At 46.2% G+C, this 19,194-nt stretch overlaps 1 long non-coding RNA gene across 1 annotated transcript in view; it reads left to right on the plus strand.

The window, feature by feature from the left end:
* Positions 1-419: 419 nt before the first annotated feature.
* The window catches only part of LOC144771453 (uncharacterized), a 112,052-nt gene continuing 93,277 nt past the window's right edge, over positions 420-19,194 (plus strand). Inside the window, exon 1 of the long non-coding RNA XR_013599285.1 lies at positions 420-503. This is a non-coding gene — a long non-coding RNA (uncharacterized LOC144771453). The remainder of the gene's footprint in view (positions 504-19,194) is intronic.

The raw sequence follows: 19,194 nt of genomic DNA on the forward strand, positions 1-19,194 counted from the left end.
AAGATTGTATTTTGGTTTGAGCCAGAAGGACACATTCACAGTCCTACATCAATCGACTGATTTACAGTGTCACTCATTAGTTGTCCAATGGTGTTGTCTGTTCATGCAGTTGGATCCAATGGACACGATCAGCTTTGTATAACGTCATGCTTCTTTGGAACAGCCTAGATTTTCATTGTGTTTCTGATGGAAGAATATGTTCAAATAATAGTCCATTTTAGCCTTCCTTCAAAATCCTTTTTGCAATGATGCATCATTCATTTAAATTTAAGACTACAGAGATGAGTATTTGCATGTTATATTTGTCTGTTTGACCTTCTATGAACATTGCATTTTATTTCGGGTCTTTTAGGTTTATTTGCTGTGGTGTTATAAATGCATCTTGGAAAAGATTGATCCAGTTATGTTTTTTTGTTTCAAGGGTACCTACATTCCCACAATGCCAGACGATTTTCTTTCCGATCGAAACTTATGGGCACAAACCAATACTGAGAGACTGTGGCGTAAGTATTGTTAATATTAGCATTTTTTTGATTTGCTTCATATTTTTTACCATATACACATACAAAGATATATACATAAATCAAAGGGCGTCCGACGAGGGGTCCTGTTGTCACCCACCCTGTTCTCCTTATACCTGAATGGGGTGGTTGCTTTTCTGGAAGACCGTATAAATGATGCGCTCAGGTTGGCAGGCTGGAGAACTCTCCTTCTCTTGTCGCCAACGATACACTCATAATGTTAAAGACCCTCAAAGGGCTACAGGTGGTGGTAGATAGATTTGGGGATTTTTGTAAGAAAAGAGTGCTGGTGAGAAACTTTGGAAAAACTAAGTTTATGGTCATAAATCCATTCACTGGCTCTATTCTTTTAGAGGGTGCATCCCTGGAAGGAGTATCTGAGTTTAATTATCTGAGTATCACACTGAAGAGAAGTGTGTCCTGGACACAACAGATGAAGAAAAGTGTGTAGGGTTTCATTAACAATGTTGCGGCTATTTTTAGATGTTTTAAAGCTGTTAAGGCGGAACAGATCTCAGCTGCCTTAAAAGTATACAGTGTTAAGGCGAAGGCTAGTGCTTTATATGGAGCAGAAATTTGGGTCTGTGCTGGCGTAACTGGTCTCAGTTGAGCCGAAAAACCAATTATTGAGCAATCTGGTAAGTTTACCAAAGAGCTCCCATCTTGTTCCATTGTTTCACAACTTCACAACTTCAGCCAGTGGAACAAAAGGTCTAATGACTGTCTATTCTCTTCTGGGGGAGATTTTCAATTTGGACAAGTTCCATGTAAATAAATTTGCGATTTTCGTTAAGTATATGTTGATGGCCCTTGGTTTGGGAGCTTATTGGCCAGAGGGCTCTCGCTCTGCCCTTCGATCTGTTAAAAGCGTTATATTGGAAATGGGTCACCAACATGGAACTTCCTAGAGATAACTTTGTCCTCTTGACCGATGCTTTCTTGCTCACTAAGCTGTATTGTGTCTTTGAGCCCTTTCTCGATTTTTTATTGTCTCTAGGGGATAGATCCTTGTTTCTGAAGCTTCAGTAGGGCACATTACCAATCTTGGCCTTCACTGCATAGTGGTACCCCTTTAATGATGGTCGGGATATTTGCCCAGTGAGTTCAGGGTGTAGAAGATACCCTTGCCCATCTTTTCTTTTTTTGCCACATCCAACCAAGAAAGAACGGATTTTGCCCATATGCAGGTAGATGGAATGCCGTAAGTATTGTATTGCACTTAGGCTAATGCGTATATAAATCAGATGAGCAATCACAGTGGCCATATACCTGAGATGGTGCTGTGTTATCCCGGCTAGAGCCCTAGGAAATGAGATCTGTGAATTGACAGTGTTGCAAACTAGGCTTCATGTGCTTTAACTTGTATTCTCATTATGAATGATAAGTATCTATGTATTATTGAATTAATTTCACATTTGTGAATGTTAATGCTCTTTTTAGGAGATCTATTAAAAACATTTATGAATTCTCTGGATTGCAATTTGCACTTTATTTTAGCACATATTATTGTTTTTAGATTATAGACCAATCTTTTATTGTAAATTTTAATATTTTAAATATTGATCTGATTCCGTCGTGATCTTATTCTATCGTAATGTCTGTGTATATACTTTGATGGTCTTAAATGGTCTTAAATTTACAGAAAAAAGTTATACTACTACTACTATATGCATAGTATTTATGAAGTTTTCAGTAAAATAAAATGTTTAAATCATGTTTTTTGTTTGAACTGCCAATCTATTTTACATGTGCTTAGTGAAGTGGATGGGAGTAAGGCATGTGGCACAATGTGAGGTATGCATTATATGGAGCATTTCACCATCCATATGTTTAGGTATGTTTAAATGTATGCACAGTAGGCCTCTAGATAGGAGGGATTTGATTAAATCGCAGTGAAGTCGTACATCTTTTCTGAAAATTAAATTACCCACCACTGTTGTGCTATACATGAACCTGCTTCTGAACATATCAAACATGTTTTCATGGTATTGGGGTATCAAGATATGCTTAACACTGGTTATTAATGTTTATTCAGACTAACCAAGTAATAGGAAATATTGGCAAAGAATGGCTCGCAGGAGTTGATGCTAACTAACAGCCATTTTAAATATTACATTACCAATCAGCTACATATTTAAAATATTTTAAGCCAAAAAGTGAGTGAACTTTAATATTAATGTGAATATTTAAACTAGTGTAAAAGGCACCAACATAGACTACAAAATGCAATTACTTATGAGTTCAATATATGAAAATGTATTTCCAACACAAGTTTGTTATTAGCATTGATTCGCAATTCATTTTCTCAAAAGGCATTATTTTTCTTGTGACAAGGAGAATGGGTGGATACTGCTGTTTTTGCAACTCTGAGAATGCTCTGAGGCCAGGTACCCAGACCACAGACCGGTGCCGTTAACCTATAACGTGTGGGTATATTTGAGTTGCTTATACCCAATTCTTATAAGCTAACTTGCTTGTAATTCCCTAGTATATGGTACCCAGGGCCTTTAAGTTGCACGGTCACCCCTGGAATTTGCAACATAGGTTGTGCCACCCTGGGTGTGACAAAGGTAAAACATGTCTCCCAGTCTGCCACTGCAGATTGGAAGAGAAGATTTGACTGGTGGAATGTTGGTTACTACACGTTACTTTTTAACTCTGAGTTTGACCAAAATGCTGTCAATTGTCACATGGAGGAATTTTTCTTCCGTTCAAGCAACTCAGTGATAACGGAACAATGCAAGGCTGGCGAGTGAGATATGGTGTCCCCATGCGTGATTTCCAGTAAGTAGAAAGCCTTCCAATGTTATTTTCTAATGCGGTGGTTGCAAGCGGTCGTATTTAGAGGGCTGCATCCCAAGTAGAACTTCCACTCGAGAAACAGCAAAATTAACTCCAAATTGGTTTTTCAAGTAATTATCCTACTAGAACGGACAGTTCATGTCGCTTTTAGCTCAAAATACAGAGGCTCCAACTTCCTCTTCCTGTCCATCCCTTGGTCACTTTTCATTTGGATTGTGGGTGGCCAGAAATTGCAGAAGGGGCTTATTTTGCATTAACCTTTTTATTTTTTTCCATGGGGGACAATTTGCACAGGTATGGGAGTGCTGGTTTTAGAACAGTTAAAGTACTTTTTCTCAATTTTCGTGTGTTTTTTGGGAATTTTGCACTATTATTTTGCTCATTTTAGTGTGGGGCCTTGTCTTCCCACGCCACATGCCATGGCCAGCAAGGTGTTATCAGATAGTTATAGTTAGGACCATGTTTCTATTCAAAAAGTGTTTTTCTTTGTCAATATCTTTGGCGCTGTTTCACGAATCTTCTTGAAACTTTCCAAACTAATGTTTCACTAAGACCAGCTCCTGTCTTTAAAGTTTTGGGGTAATTCATCAAGTGGGGGCCGAGGAAAAGGGGGTCCCAAAACGCATTTTCCCCATGTTAATTTCCATAAGAACTTTAGACACGGCTACAGCACGAACTGCTGAATGGAATTACACCAAATTTGGCAAAACGGTAGCTCTTGGTTCAGAAAGCACTTTTTTCTTAAAATGGTGTCAATCCGATCAGTAGTTCCTGAGTTATTTTCAATATCTTAGGGTCGAGAAGGGTTTGCGAACCCACCCGAGCACAAACTTGATGGGAGCGGGTGGCAGCGATTTCCGGGTTCTCCAGCTTGCCATCTAGAGACGCCATCTTGGGAAAGGGCACGCTCTTGCTTTAAGGGCGGCTGAGATGTTAAGAAAGCAAGCTGTGCGCTCAGTTGTGCCTTGAGGGGTTTGCAGGACACACTGCATTCCTATCGGAGTTTGTGTGCACATGCTGGTCAAATTGTTTTTATGGTGCTCTTGAATTGTATGCTTATTCGAATTCTAACACTGCTTTCACTCGTTCACACTGTTAGATATTTTTAAAATTGACCTGTTATGCTGCTCAGCCCTGTTGAGCTAGAACTCTCTCACCATAACTACTGTGGGAACTTGATGGGAGCGGGTGGCAGCGATTTCTGGGTTCTCCAGCTTGCCATCTAGAGCCGCCATCTTGGGGAAGGCATGCTCTAGCTTTTAGGGTGGCTGAGATTTTAAAAAAGAACACTGCGTGTGCGTGCAGCGGACGCATGCAGCAGGGTGCGCCTCTGTCATGCCGAAGGCGCGCCTAAGGCTAGCCCGTCTGCGCCCGTCCACGTCCCAGTAGCGGCCAGCACAGCCACGCTTCCGGTCGAGAACACGGCCGTCAAGATACTGGGTTCGCCCTGCGAGATATTGATATTCACAGCAGTTCCTGCAAAGGTAACTGAGATGTTTTGGCCAGTAGTAACAAGGTATGCCTGACCTGTGGGTTTAGGCTGACCTCAGGCCCTGTCACTCCTGCTCATATCAGCACCCTCTGCCCAGAGTCCAAGAGGGTCCCACCCCATCACTGCAGCTTTGATTAACGTCAGGTCTCTCAGGAAACATCACGCCGAGGTCTTCGATCTCCTCGACGTCAGTTTTCCTGACCTCTTGTTTATCACAGAGGCTTGGCTTGATGCCTCATCTGACCCCATCATCACTCTTACTACTCCAGTTGGTTACAAGATAATTAGAGCAGATCGCCCAGAAGGGAGGGGGGGGGTAGCCATCATCTGCAAAGAGAAGTGTGAGTTGCTGAGGGAAGATGTCACTTCTTGGGGAGCCTGTGAAGCCCTTGATTTCAGCATTCGCTTTTTGGACTACTTCACGCTGGGGGGCTCGCTCATCTACAGGCCTCCAGGGCACGCAGGTCCGTTCCTGCTGGCCTGTGGAGATGCTATTGTAACTAGGGCATTGTTCTGGGGGACCTGAACATCCATTTTGATCAGGTTCAGTCTTCGGACACGCTAAGTATTTTGGATATTTTGCACCTAGCCCAATTATTCCAGCGGGTCGGGTTCCCTACCCATCAGGCAGGTCACATTTTGGACCCAATCTGTACCAACTTTCCCATCTTGATGAGGGACCCGGGTCAGGTCTCCTAGTCTAATCATTTCCTGATGAACGCCGGATGTCAGCGAATTCATTAAAACTGAACCCAGATAAAACAGAGGTGCTGGCGGTCACTACAGCAGCGAATCCCTGGAATGAGCTGTTTTGGCCTAGTGAACTGGGACAGTCCCCTGAACCAGCGTCCGTAGTAAAAAGTCTCGGTATCAAAATCGACGCTATGCTGTCAATGTCCCAACAGGTCTCGGCAGTGGTAGGAACCTGTGTGGGACTGTTGCGACAACTTCGGAAACTGTCCTTGCTGCTGTCTTTCTCAACCATCCGGCTGACGGTCTAAGGCTTGATCCTGGCTCGCCTGGATTATGGTAATTCCCTATATTTCGGGCAGCAGAAAAAATCTTTGGCCAGGCTTCAAGTCGTTATGAATGACGCAGCCATATTAATCTTTAAAAAACCTAGCAGGTCCCATGTCACCCCGTTGTTGCAGGACTTACACTGGCTACCGATATCACAGAGATCCAAATTCAAAAGTCTCTGTATCGTTCACAAAGCCATCTATGGCTCAGCCCCGAGTTACATCAAGGATAGACTGGCCAAATACGTTTCTAGCAGGAGGCTGCGGTCAACAGAAGTATGTCTCCTGGTATGTCCACGTTTCAAGCGGTCATCGATGGGGGAAGAGCCTTTTCGACCACAATGCTGCCAGTTTGGAACAGACTTTCGGAAAGTTTGCGCAAGGAAACCAACTTGCTCACCTTCAGGAGGAGATTAAAAATGGTTCTGTTCCTGGAAGCCTGGAGCTCCTCTTAAAGCACTCCTCTTGACCTTCGGTTTTCATCGTCATGGGCTCCTCTCGGACAGCGCTTAGAGACCTCTCTGGTGATAATGCGCTATACAAATACCCCATAACATAACATAACATACATTTTTCTTGGGAGGTGTGCAATGCTAAGCCCCCAGTGGGCCTAGATTGCAAACCAGCGTTTGGCACAATTGCCCCCAGTGCTTTTATTCATACTCTGGAATCATCTAGACCCACTCTTTTGGGTGACTTGGAGAGCCGACTAGATGAATTCACGAGCTGTGTTTCAAAGGTTGTTAATTCTCTTGCCCCGATGAGCTCAATTAGGCCTGCCAGGGGCGCTCCCACTAAACCCTGGTACAACCTAGCACTCAGAGAATTGAAACATGAATGCAAGATTCTGGAGCAAGCATGGCGACGCAGCGACTACTGCCCAGTTGCCAAGCTGAATCTCAGAGCCAAGGAAAAAATATATTATGAAGCCATAGCTCAGGCCAAGAGGGAATTTTTCACTGCACATGCTAATACCAATGCTAAGGAAATGTTCTCGATAGCACAGAGCTTTACTTTGCCTCTAGCCCAGGCGAGTGCATCTCCATCTTCGGTCGCCTGGTGCGAGATTCTTTCTACCTTCTTTTTGGACAAAATTCGCAAGATTCAGGTGGCTTTCTTACCTGGTGCTGATGAGGCTGAGGCAATGCCCTCGACCCTTCCGCTGGATTCTATACACTGGCTGAATGCCTTTATTCCGGTGAACTTGGCTGATTCACTTAAAATCCTGAAGAGTTTAAAGTCTGGCTCTCCCTCTGATCCTTGTCCGGCCAGGTTGCTAGCATCAGCCGCCAAGACGATTAATGCAGATGTAAATAGCATTGTCAATCTGTCCCTCTGCACAGCTAGCATCCCTACGTCCTGGAAACAGGTCAAGATCATACCACTCATAAAAAAGCCATCATTGGACACTCGCAGTCCAGGTAACTACAGACCTATCTCTCTGTTACCTGGTCTGGCCAAGGTGTGTGAGAAGGTTGTCACCAAACAACTTACTGAGTTTGTCGAAAGAGTGGGTCTGCTGCATCCTGCTCAGTCAGATTTCCGAGCAGCTCATAGCATGGAATCTGTGCTGGTGGAGGTTGTGGAGGCCATTCGGGAGTGTTTGGACGCCAGCGGGAGGGCAGCAATGATTCTGCTTGACCTCTCGGCAGCGTTCGACACGGTTCCCCACTCTCTTCTTTTCTCACGTCTGGCCAGGATAGGTGTGTCAGGGACGGCCTGGGATTGGCTCAGTTCCTCTCTCATGGCCAGGATAGGTGTGTCAGGGACGGCCTGAGATTGGCTCAGTTCCTCTCTCGAGGGTCGGGACCAGCAGATCTGGCTGCCTCCATCTGCCTCTCTTCATCAGGCAGTGACGACGGGAGTCCCTCGCTCAGTCCCCTTCTTTTTAATATCTATGTGACCCCCCAGCCTAAGGTGATGGGCTTACGCCGATGACACACAGCTGACAATTCTGTTACCGTAGCTCATCACTGTCTCTCCTCCATTTTCAGGTGGCTACCGGGAGCACAACTAAAATGTAACGAGGAGATTCTGCTGTTTGGAAAATTCCCTCTCAGGTTCAGGGAAACCCTGTGGCCACCTGGCTTTTCCCTGCCCTCCTCTGAAGGGAGGCTGGCGAAGAATTTGGAGGTCTAGTTAGACGAGAGTCTTTCCTTTTCTTTTCATATCACGAACCATGCCGGCACCTGCTTTGGCCTTCTCAAGACTCTAAGAAAATTCTTTCCTCTCCTGCCTCAACCAGCTAGAGAGACGGTCACTTGTGGTGCCCTCATCCTGTCTCGGCTGGACTATGCTAATGCACTTTATATTGGCATTCCTGCCTACCTGATCAAAAAGCTGCAGGTTGTCCAGAACTCTGCAGCCAGACTTCTGCTGGGCATCTCCTCCAGATGTAGCATGCGGCACCACCTGCGCTCTCTCCACTGGCTTCCTGTAGCCGAACGGGTAATGTTCAAATCGGTGGTCCTGGCCCACCATGCCCTTCATGGTACTGGGCCATCCTATCTGCAAAAGTGTTTGATCTTCTACGTCTCCTCAAGACCGTTATGATCGGCATCCCTTCGACTAGCAATGGTTCGCCGATTTCAGTTCCAGAGGTTGGGAGGCAGGTCTCTGACTCGGAGGGCTGCGGCAGCGTGGAATGCACTTCCCTTGGCTCTGCGCAGTATTGAAGACCTGTCTGCATTCAAGAAAAATCTCAAAACGTATCTTTTCATCTGCTAGTTTCCTGCTCCCCTTAAGTCATCTCGCCGGGACCCTCGTGAGTAGCCGTGCGCGTTACAAATTCAATTAACATAACATAACAACATAGGCAGCCAACACTCCAAACCAAGAAGTTTTGGCAGCCATCTTGGGACTCAGTAAAACGAGTCACAAGACAGTAAAGAAAAGGATAAAAAACAAGAAAAGGGGGCAGGGTAGAAACACCCTGACCCCCTAGGCCCGCTCAGGGGGTCCCACGAGGACCCCCCAGGGCCCAAGAAAGCATATCTTTTTATATTTTCGGCCAAATTCGTGCTGGGTGTTCTTTGAGCCCCCGGATGGGCCAGGTCCCAGGGGCAATATTTCATTAATGTGCAGGGACCTCATGGGCCCCCGCACCCCCGGGGACTACCACTTCCCCCGGGGCTTAATTTATTCTGCATGGGCGGCATGCTGCCGCCCACAGCCCCATGGACCGCCACCTCCCCGGAGCTTTATTAATTATGGGGGGCCTAACGAACCCCCAAAGCCCGGGGACTGCCACCTCCCCGGGCCTTTCTTCAGCAATCAATCAATCGGGGGCCTCATGAGAACTGCTTTAAGGCAAGTGGAGCTGCATGTCAGCTGCTTCCCTTGTCCAAAAGCAATGCCGGCTACCGCAGGAGGCGGGGAGGCAGGGAGTATTGGGGCTTCCCCCACGGTCCACAATGTGATGGCCGGCCTTGGGGGATGGGGTCTCCGGGGCCAAAAGTGACATCCCTCCAAAAAAAACAAAAAAAACAAGGCTGGCCAACCCCAAGAGGGTTGTGGTCCCCGGGGCCATAATTAGCCTCAAATAAAAAAAAGTAAAGGCTGGCCACGCCCTAGGCGATGGGGTCACTGGGGCCAGAAGTGGCCCAGGGAAGGGGGCAACATGGCTCCCCTCCGAATATTGAAATTTTTTAAAAACAAAAATGAGGCAATGCACCGGGAGATGGGGTCCCCGGGGCCGATAAAGGCCTCAGGAAGGGGGCCGCGCAGCCCGCCTGAAAACTAAAAATGAAAAAGAAAAGGCTGGCCAGGCTCTGGGGTCTTCAGGTCCTTAAAAATATTAAGAGAAGGGGGGCCACACAGCCCCCCCTTTATAACAAAAACAAAAAAAAACAAAGCCAGCATCTTGCTGGAGGCCCCACCCCTCCCTGTGCAACTCTGCAAACGCGCCTCCTGGCGCGTTCTAAGTTGGGAGATTAAGTCCTCTTGAACCCTGAGGGTCCCTGGGGGCTAACTAACCCACCTGGTACCTCCAGTAAGCCCAACACAATGGGATTGTTGTAAGGTAGTCCGAGGCCACGCCCCTTTATACACCACTCTGCAAACGCTAAAGTGGACTTTATCCCCCGAGCAGCAGTGCACCAGGAGGCGCGTTTACAGAGTGATGTAAAAGGCATTTAGGAGTAGTAAAGTCTGCGAATACCAAAAGTCATAAAGTTAGGATTTTGTCTCAGATTACTTTTGTGAATCGGGCCCAGGAGTCGTAAGTGATTTCTGTGAATACCAATAATCGTAAGTGACTTCTATGAATACCAGAAGTGGTAAGTTTAGGATTTTGTCTCAATTAGTTTTGTGTTTGTGGCATGTGAGCTGTAGATCACATGCTGTGCATAGCCTGTCATCTAGTGTTGGGTCCGGATGTTTGCACGTTGTTTTTGTTAGAAGAAGTCTTTTCCAGTCACGAGGTGGGTGACTCCTCCTTTTGGTGATAGTGCGTATGGGCATCAACTCCATTGTTAGATAGTTTTTTTCTGCCATTGGGTTCGGTTGTGAATTGCTGTGCTCCAGTTTGGCACCGTTTCTCGGATTCCCTTCGACGCACAATCCACTAGCCTCTATGGCAGAGGTCTTCAAACTTTTGGATGCCGAGACCCCCCTGTCAACATTTTGAGGATTAAGGACCCCCTCCTGACAAAAAATTCTAAACTTGTAGGCAGGGCTACTAGAATTATGAGGCAGGTGAGGACCAAATTAGGGGGCAGGCTTGACTAAATTGTGTGGGAAGAAAATGTAAGCGATGTTATGTGATGCCGCGTATTTTGGGATAGCATTGCTTCATTATTTTGACATTTTTTACACACAGTAACACTGAGGAAAGATTTCACCCCATCAGTACCCGTTTAGAACCAAAATACAGCAATTAACATCAGAAAGATTGCTAGTCAACCTTTGAGAAGGTCCTTCCACTCCGCAGGAATACGTGCTGCCACATTAGAAGCTCACCTGGCCCTGGCCAGGAGAAGCAGGGGTCCCTTAAAAACCTGGCAGTTTTGTGCAGAGTTAAGCAGTTTACCCATGCAGCTTTCCTCTCACCCCCTCCCTTCCATCCCTCTCTCCTCTCCTAACCCCGGATCCCTCTCTCACTTTGCAGGCCATTTTCTTTCACCCCTTTTTACAACTTCTGAACTCTCCCCATTCAACCTCTCACTTCACCTTTAATCACCTCTTGCCATTCTCTCTTTCCACTGCCCTCATCTCTAACAGTCTCTCGCATTTTTCTCATGGTCTCTCTGGCCCCCTCACCTCCCGAGCCCCTCAGCACTTCTCATTCACCTCGTCTCTCCATTCAACTTTTTGTCTATTTGTATCTTACACCTCTCCAGTCCCACCATTCAACTTTCACATCTCCCCTTTATTCTTACAGAAGCCCTCACCTTTGGCTCACACTCACTTGTTGCGTGTCCACACTTCTCTTCGGCAATTTACATTTCTCCTCATCCCTGACCTCTTCAATCGAATTCTCTCACTCCCTTGCTGTCCTCTCTCATCTCTCCTCACCAAGCATACGGGCCGGAGCTGTATGCTCCTCTCGGCCTGTGCAACAGTCTTTTTTGGTGCCCCACCCCCGTTTCCTCCTTCTCCATGAATTCCTTCACTGCGACTCACCAACAGTGCACCTCATCTCTCTATAGCACCTTTCTGACAAACATTTCATTTTTTTAGAGCGCTACTCATAGTTTACTCACACTCAGTTCTGTGATCTGCATGGTACACATTCTTTGTAGCAGGCACATTAACCCTCTGCACACTGTGTGGGTTACAAGAGTGCCCAGGTGAGTGCACGGTGAGCGATGCTACAGTGCGAGAGTAGGGTAAGAGGAGTGACTGCAGGGTGAGTGAGGTGGCGTATGAATTTATGAATTTGGGTGCGAATGCACGTTCAGAATGGGACGAATGAATGTATGATTACTGATGGGCTTGTGTGAGTGAGTTGTATATTGAGCAGTGAGGGGGACAGGTGAGTGAAGTGTCACATGAGTGCAGGATGAGTAGTGTGCTTGTGTGACTTCAGAGTGAGGTATAGGGTGAACAGCGCAGTGCATTGTGAGTGCAGAGTGATCACTGTGAGTGCAGGGTGAGTGGGTGAATGGTGTGAGTGCATGGTGATCAGTGTGAGTGCAGGGTGAGCTTGAAAGTGAAGGGCGTGAATGAGGAGCATGTTGTCTGAATGCAGGGTGCATTCCCAGACACTTGAAGTAACTCAGCATTTTATTGACGGCGGCGTAGGGTTTAAGATCTAAGTTAAACTATTGCAGCATTAATCGGGGATCGAGGGTGGAGGAAATAAATAATGTGCTGATCCTGTAACAAACTTACAGTCCTATGGTTAGGGTTGGCAGCAGATTATTTTGATGGCCAAGTCGCTACAAAAATAAGCAGTCACCTAAAGCTGTATTTTCAGCACTTATCTGTGCATAGTTCGAACAGCAAATATAAATAGAAAGCACTTTTAGTTGTGTTCTAGGGCTGCCTCTATGATCCATGACCGACAAAGAGAAAAAAAACGGAAAAGTCACATAAAGAATGCATACATACGTTTGTATTTAAAAGTCTATTTAGTGTCAAGAGGAGGTCTTTCCAGGCTCTTTAAACAAAACAGACAGGCATTTTTCTTTTGCCAACCCTACTTTATATTCCTTATCATTAAATGCATTCTCACAGTACAACAGCATTGGTAAAATACAAATGTAAGGAACAGGCTGAGTGGGGGCCCAGGGGGAACTGGAACCAGGAAAAAAACTAAGCCTCTGTAACCAGTTTACAAAGGCATGTAAATATGCAAATGGTCTATGAAGACCTGTGAAAAACTCGGGCGTGCAGGAGATGACTCCAGACCCTGCCCAGCCAAGCCACCAGCAGCTCGAGTTTCACTGCAGCAGCAGCCGGGCTGAGAGACACGAAGAGGGAGGAGGGGGGCTGAAGCCCTTGGGCCTGGGCAGAACTGTGACTGTGAAGGCGCGACCCCCTTTGCATTGCTCCACGGCCCCCTGGGGGTCGCGCCCCTCGTAAGAAAATGAGGAGTAATTGGTGAAGAAAAATGGTAAAAAATGCCACGTCCACATTTATGAATTGAAGAGCCCGGAGTGACAGGTCTTGTGTGTATTTGACTGGACATATTCATGCCAAATTACCTGGAAAAAGGAAATTGGCATATCATGATGACCATCATATACCTCTAAACAAAAGGAATATGGGTACAAACCTATCACCACCTTATATTTCGTCTCCTTCACCTACTAACCCTCACCTACTCATTACCCCTACTAATTCACAACCAACACTATCACTTGACCCACAGGATGGGGGGGATGGGGCTAACAACAGGCCACAAGATTTGACCCATGGGAGGATTATAATACTGATCCACATACAGACCCTGACCCTGATTTGTATCCATCTAGGCCATCACCTCCTGATGACAATATAGGTTGTATTGAGCTTCTTTATAGGGCTACTCACTATCATGGGGTGGAATTACATGAAGATACTTTAGAGGAGGGCTTCTTATTCGAGACCTTGAGCTCCACTCCACTCAAAAAACAACACACACTTTACCAATACTTAAGGAAATGCCTAAGCATGCAAATGAGATTTTCAAAGACCCAGTCAAAGCAAGAATAATCACGCCCAGGGTTGAAAAAAAATATAAACCAGCACCTACTGACCCTGTTTACATCAAGGGTCAGCTACCCTTAGACTCCTTGGTGGTCTCTAATGCTCTTAAAAGAGCAAATTCACAAACAACAGGTGAGGCCCCCTCCTCCTGATAAAGAGTCCAAGTTAATTGATGCCTCTGGTAAAAGGGTAGCTTCTCAGGCAGCTACTCACTGGTGCAGTGCGAAGGCTCACGTTTTGCTAACCAGATATGATAGAGCTCATTATGATGCGTTGGGAAAACCTATCCAACATCTGCCTGATGAGTATAAATCTAAAACAAATGATCTCATACAAGAAGGAAAACTCATTACCAATACATCCATCAAATGTGCATTTGATGCAGCAGACACAGCAGCACATGCAGTAAACACAAGCGTTTTGCTACACAGACACGCATGGTTGAGAATATCAGGTTTCATCACCCATTCGGTATTTACAGAATCGGTAATTCTCATTCATTCCTATGGGCCTCCAGGTTTTCTCCATGTTAATATCCATATGAAACTTTAGACAAGGCTACAGGTCAAACGGGTGAACGTGTAAATCTGTTCTGTAGTTTTGAACAAATATCGAAATTTACAGATATTGATATTTGGGAATTCTGCCATCTGATTGGCTGAGGCGTTACGAGCACGAGTTTACTGCTTATTGGTTGCGAGTACTACGAGCGGTTGCAACTAGGAAGTGTTGGCCGCCATTTTGTGATTCCGTTGAATCGAGTAAGGGGAAAAAAGGGTGAAAATAGTAGGAAAGGAGGGTAGGAGCACTGTAACCTCTGTGGGGGAGTGCGAAGCGAAGTAGTCACTCCTACCGGTCTGAAAGTGCGGTGTTGCTCAGAGTGACATGGTGTTGAGATGATGTGCTGCTACACTTGGGTATGAAACTGAGAGCCTAAACCGTGAGCTCATTGCTGTAAAGTGATGTGCTCTGGTCTTTGTAGCATATGTGTGCAAGTAGTGTTAGTAGGCGTTTATACCATACAGGGAGTGGGAACTGAACTACTGACCACTACCGTGTGTTTATACTATACAGTAAGCGGGAAGCATAGTACTTACGCCTACCGGTGTGAAGACTCGGGGATCAAACCAAGCTGATTGCTGTAAAGTGATGGGCTCTGGGCGCTGTAGGATACTAGCCGCTGTAGTATAACTGTGTAAGTAGTGTTAGAATGCGTTTATAGTATATAGGAGTGGGTAGGGAACTACTTTCTCTTACTGGTCTGAAGACTCAGGGATTAAACCGTGAGCCTAAATCGTGAGCTCATTGCTGTAAAGTGATGTGCTCTGAGCGCTGTAGTATACCTTTGGAAGTAGTATTAGATTGTGTTTATATAATACAGGGAGTGGGAAGCGAACTACTCACCCCTACCGGTCTCAAGACTTCTGGATGAAACCATGAGCTCATTGCTGTAATGTCATGTGCTCTGTGTAGTATTCCAATGTAAGTCATAGTAGAATGTTAGTATGTAATTCTACTCGAATGTAAGTATGTAATTTTAGAATGTAGGGCTGTCATGAGGGGCACCTTGGGGAGTTTGTACACGGTGCTGGAGAAGATGGTTGCCTTGCTGTCTGCTCCTGTTGGTGGGTGTTTAAGGTGTCTTGTTTTCCTGCAATGAATCTACTTATCGGATACACTGCTGTCTGCCTCTTCACTACATAAATTTGGCGACGAGCGGGAGAAGGTAAAAAGAAGGCAGCACTCACCAATATTTCAAAGTTGCTTGCGTTGTGCTGAAGACCCGTTTTCTTTGTGTAGCTGTTTCTACTCATCCCAGGGTCGTCTGCTCATTGAAGTATGTCATCTGACCTCTGATAGGATTTATATTTTTAGATTTTGCTCTTCCTCTTCGCTACACTCTGGTCGCTATACTACACGTGTGTAAGTAGTGTTAGTATGCGTTTATGCTAACCAATGCATCATGGTCCTAGGGAGCACGACCTCCCAAGCGCAGCTCATACAATGTCCTAGGGTGTGCATCCGCGGGACATTTATGTTTGCTATTAGAGGGTGGGTGCATGGCTTCCACCCTGGGATAGCAAGTCCTTGTTTGACTAGTTGAAACGAGGGGAGGAAAACCTTGTATCGCTTTAATAGAGCGGATCCGGATGGTAAAAATAGAGGGGGAAAAAAGAGAAGCAGGGTCTCACACTGTCATTTAAATGAGACCCCTGGTGGGTAATGTTCCACGGCCAATTCTAATATTATATTGCGGGGTCTCTGTAGGACTGTGGATCTTAATGTCACATGTAAATTGGGCGCGGGAGGGCACAGAGACATTTCGCAGCCTAAGGGATTGCCACCTTCCCAGGTATTGTAAACTAATTGTTCGGGGGGCTTCAAGGCCAACTGGAGTCCAGGGATCGCCACCCTCCGGTGCTTTACTTAAATATGCAGGGTGGGCCTCGGCAGTCCCTGAAGCCTCGGTGGTCCTAGGCAGTGCCTTATTGGTTCTGTAATCACACAGACAGTACTCATAAAGTGATACACGCATAGAACCCTTGCAGTGGTAGATTTACGCAGGCTTCATTTATGTAATAGTCTGTTGGTATATATTTGGTAGGGGCACCGAAAAATAAAAAATGTTTTCCATCATAACCTCCTACAAACAGATAATTTTCAGACTAAACTACAGACAAGTGTTGTCAGAAAAAGAAGACCTATACACTCACTTATTTATTGGAAAGAAAATAATCTTTATTAAAACAACACAAATAAATGGAAACACAAATTTATTAGAACAAACAACAGTATAACATGAAATACGTGTCTGGGACTCCTCCAGAAGCAGTTTACAAAACCTGCAAGACAAAAATTAAACATAAGTAGGTGTGCCATGTGGAAGAGGAAAAGAAAGGTAGTCTGAATGAAAGGAAGATAGTGAGAATGGGAGGGAGAGGGAGTGGGTGGAAGGGAGAAGGGGATGGAGAGTCAAAAGAACGGAGGGAGGAGGAGACAGAGCGTCGGCCTACTGCACCCAGTCCTCAGTGTTTACCTCCCGTCTCCCGTTTGTCTAGGATGCTGGGGTCTGCGAGAAAGAGTGTGGTCCAGCAAGTTCTTAAAATGAAACATATGAATGAGGCCAGAGATTACATTATTAGCTACGGGAACATCGCTTGCCTGCACCGGTGCACCCAGGGTGCTGCACCCCAGCACCTTCCCCTGCACTGTTCTCAATTGTAGGTCCTGCGCACCCAGGCTTTACAGCCCACCTGCCACCATTGGTGTGTCCAACGACGTGTTGGTGCAAGCTCTGAGTCCAGGGTAAATTTGTAGGGTGCGAAAGTAGGTCTCCAGTTGGGGACGGTGTCTTAATACCACTATGGAAGGCGTCAGAATGCCAAGGGCATCATGACGGGGGAGCACCCGCTCTGCCCATTTTGGCTCAATCAATTCAGTGTCTAAAAAGGGAGAAATAATTTAATGGTGGAAACATCTGGAGGTAAATGAAGGTTTATTTCAAGCTTAATAGAAAACAACAGTTGAGTGCATTCTTCATTTTGTACGATCTACCAACTGTTAGTGGTAAGCGTGGTTCAAAGAGGATTTGGAGTGCACAAGAATACAGAAGGTTAAATAATAATATGTTATACCAATGTTTACATACAAAGGATCAGAGTGCATTCTAGAAGCATAATGTGCACGTGTAATGCAGTGGCGGAAGCCTGTGTGCATGTACACTTAATAATGAGCTCACTGCAGTGCCCTAAAAGCCAACGCCAAGTGCCTGTAGGGCAGCACTGCCCGCTGGCTCTGGACTACAGTATGGTCCAGCCGGTCCTTAAAATGAGACAGAGATGAGACTGAATCAGGTCAGAGATCACATCGTTACGCACTGCAACATCGCTTGTTCGCACCTGCGCACCCAGGCTGATGCACCCCACCCCTCCCACAGCACCACGCTCTACACGTGCCTGTAGGGTAGCGCTGCCCGCTGGCTCAGGCCTACAATACGGTCCAGTGGGTCATTAAAATCAGACAGAGAGGGATTGAATGAGCTCAGAAATCATATAATTACAGACGGCCACATCGCTTTTTCGCACCTGCACACCCAGGCTAATACACCTAGCCCCTCCCGCAGTACGGCCAGAGATTAGATTATTAGCTACGGGAACATCGCTTGCCTGCACCTGTGCACCCAGGCTGCTGCACCCCCAGCCTCTTCCCCCGCACTGTGCTCAATTGTAGGTCCTGCGCACCCAGGCTTTACAGCTCACCTGCCACCATCGGTGTGTCCAACGACGTGCCGGTGCAAGCTCCGAGTCTAGGGTACTTTTGTAGGGTGGGAGAGCTGGTCTCCAGTCGGGGACGGTGTCTTGATACCACGATGGAAGGTGTTAGAATGCCCAGGTCATCATTACGGAGTGAGCTCCCGCTCCGCCCATTTTGGGTCCATTAATTCAGTGTCTGAAAAGGGAGAAATCATTTAATGGTGAAAACTTGTGGAGGTAAATGAAGGTTTATTTCAAGCATAATAGAAAACACCAGTTGAGTGCATTCTTCGTTTTTGAAGTACAATCTACCAACTGTTAGTGGTAATCGTGGTTCAAAGAGGATTTGGCGTGCACAAGAATACAGAAAGTTAAATAATAATTTTATACCAACGTTTACATACAAAGGAACAGAGCGCATGCTAGAAGCATAATGTGCGCGTGTAAGTCAGTGGCGAAAGCCTATGTGCTTGTACACTTAGTAATGAGCTCACTACAGTGCCCTAAAAGCCAATGCCACATGTCTGTAGGGCAGCGCTGCAGGCTGGCTGAGACCTACAGTGCGGTCCAGCAGGTCCTTAAAATGAGACAGGCAGTGACTGAATGAGGTCAGAGATCACATCATTATGCACGTCAACATCGCTCGTTCTCACCTGCTCACTCAAGCTGATGCACCCCACCCCTACCGCAGCACTGCGCTCAACATGTGTCTGTAGAGCAGTGCTGCCTGCTGGCTCAGGCCTACAGTACGGTCCAGCAGGTTCTTAAAATGAGACAGAGATGTGACTGAATGAGGTCAGAGATCACATCATTACGCAGGGCAACTTTGCTTGTTTGCACCTGCGCACTCAGGCTGATGCAGCCCACACCTCCCGCAGCACCGTGCTCAATTGGAGCCGCTGTGCACCCAGGCCCCACTGCTCACCTGCTGTCATTGTTGGGCAGCAGTGTTTGCAATTCAGTTGCAGTGTTGATTGCAGGATGGTGTACACCGCATGGATCCCTTTCGAAACACGTCAGGCAGTAGGGTTCACAATTTAGAGCCAGTGTTGATTGCCAGGATGGTGTACACCTCATGGATCCCTTTTTTTTTATTGTGCATTGTTATATGCGAGGTGGATACGGCCATATCACCTGAGGCAGGGTGGAAGAACTGGGACATGTGGCGTTGTCGTTATCCTATTTATACGTACGCAAAGTGGGTTGGGCTTGTGTACGCCAGGCCAGCGTAGGGGTGTGAATAATTGTTCCGGGGATGTGGGCGTTGTTCAGTTCCTGCCTGGCCAGGAAGTGTACTTATGTGTGTTTCTTTTGCAGTTTTGATGTCGCAGAAAGCTCAATTTACATTAATGTAGCATGTACCGTAAGGGCAGCAACTGTCGCTAATGAGATGCTGTTTGAAAACATTGAATGGCCAACATCACATGTCGTTGTCAAGCTTGTGGATATGCGCAGACACGCATGTCAATGGTGTG

Source organism: Lissotriton helveticus, chromosome 8 (genome assembly GCF_964261635.1).
Source record: "Lissotriton helveticus chromosome 8, aLisHel1.1, whole genome shotgun sequence".
Classification (NCBI taxonomy): domain Eukaryota; kingdom Metazoa; phylum Chordata; class Amphibia; order Caudata; family Salamandridae; genus Lissotriton; species Lissotriton helveticus.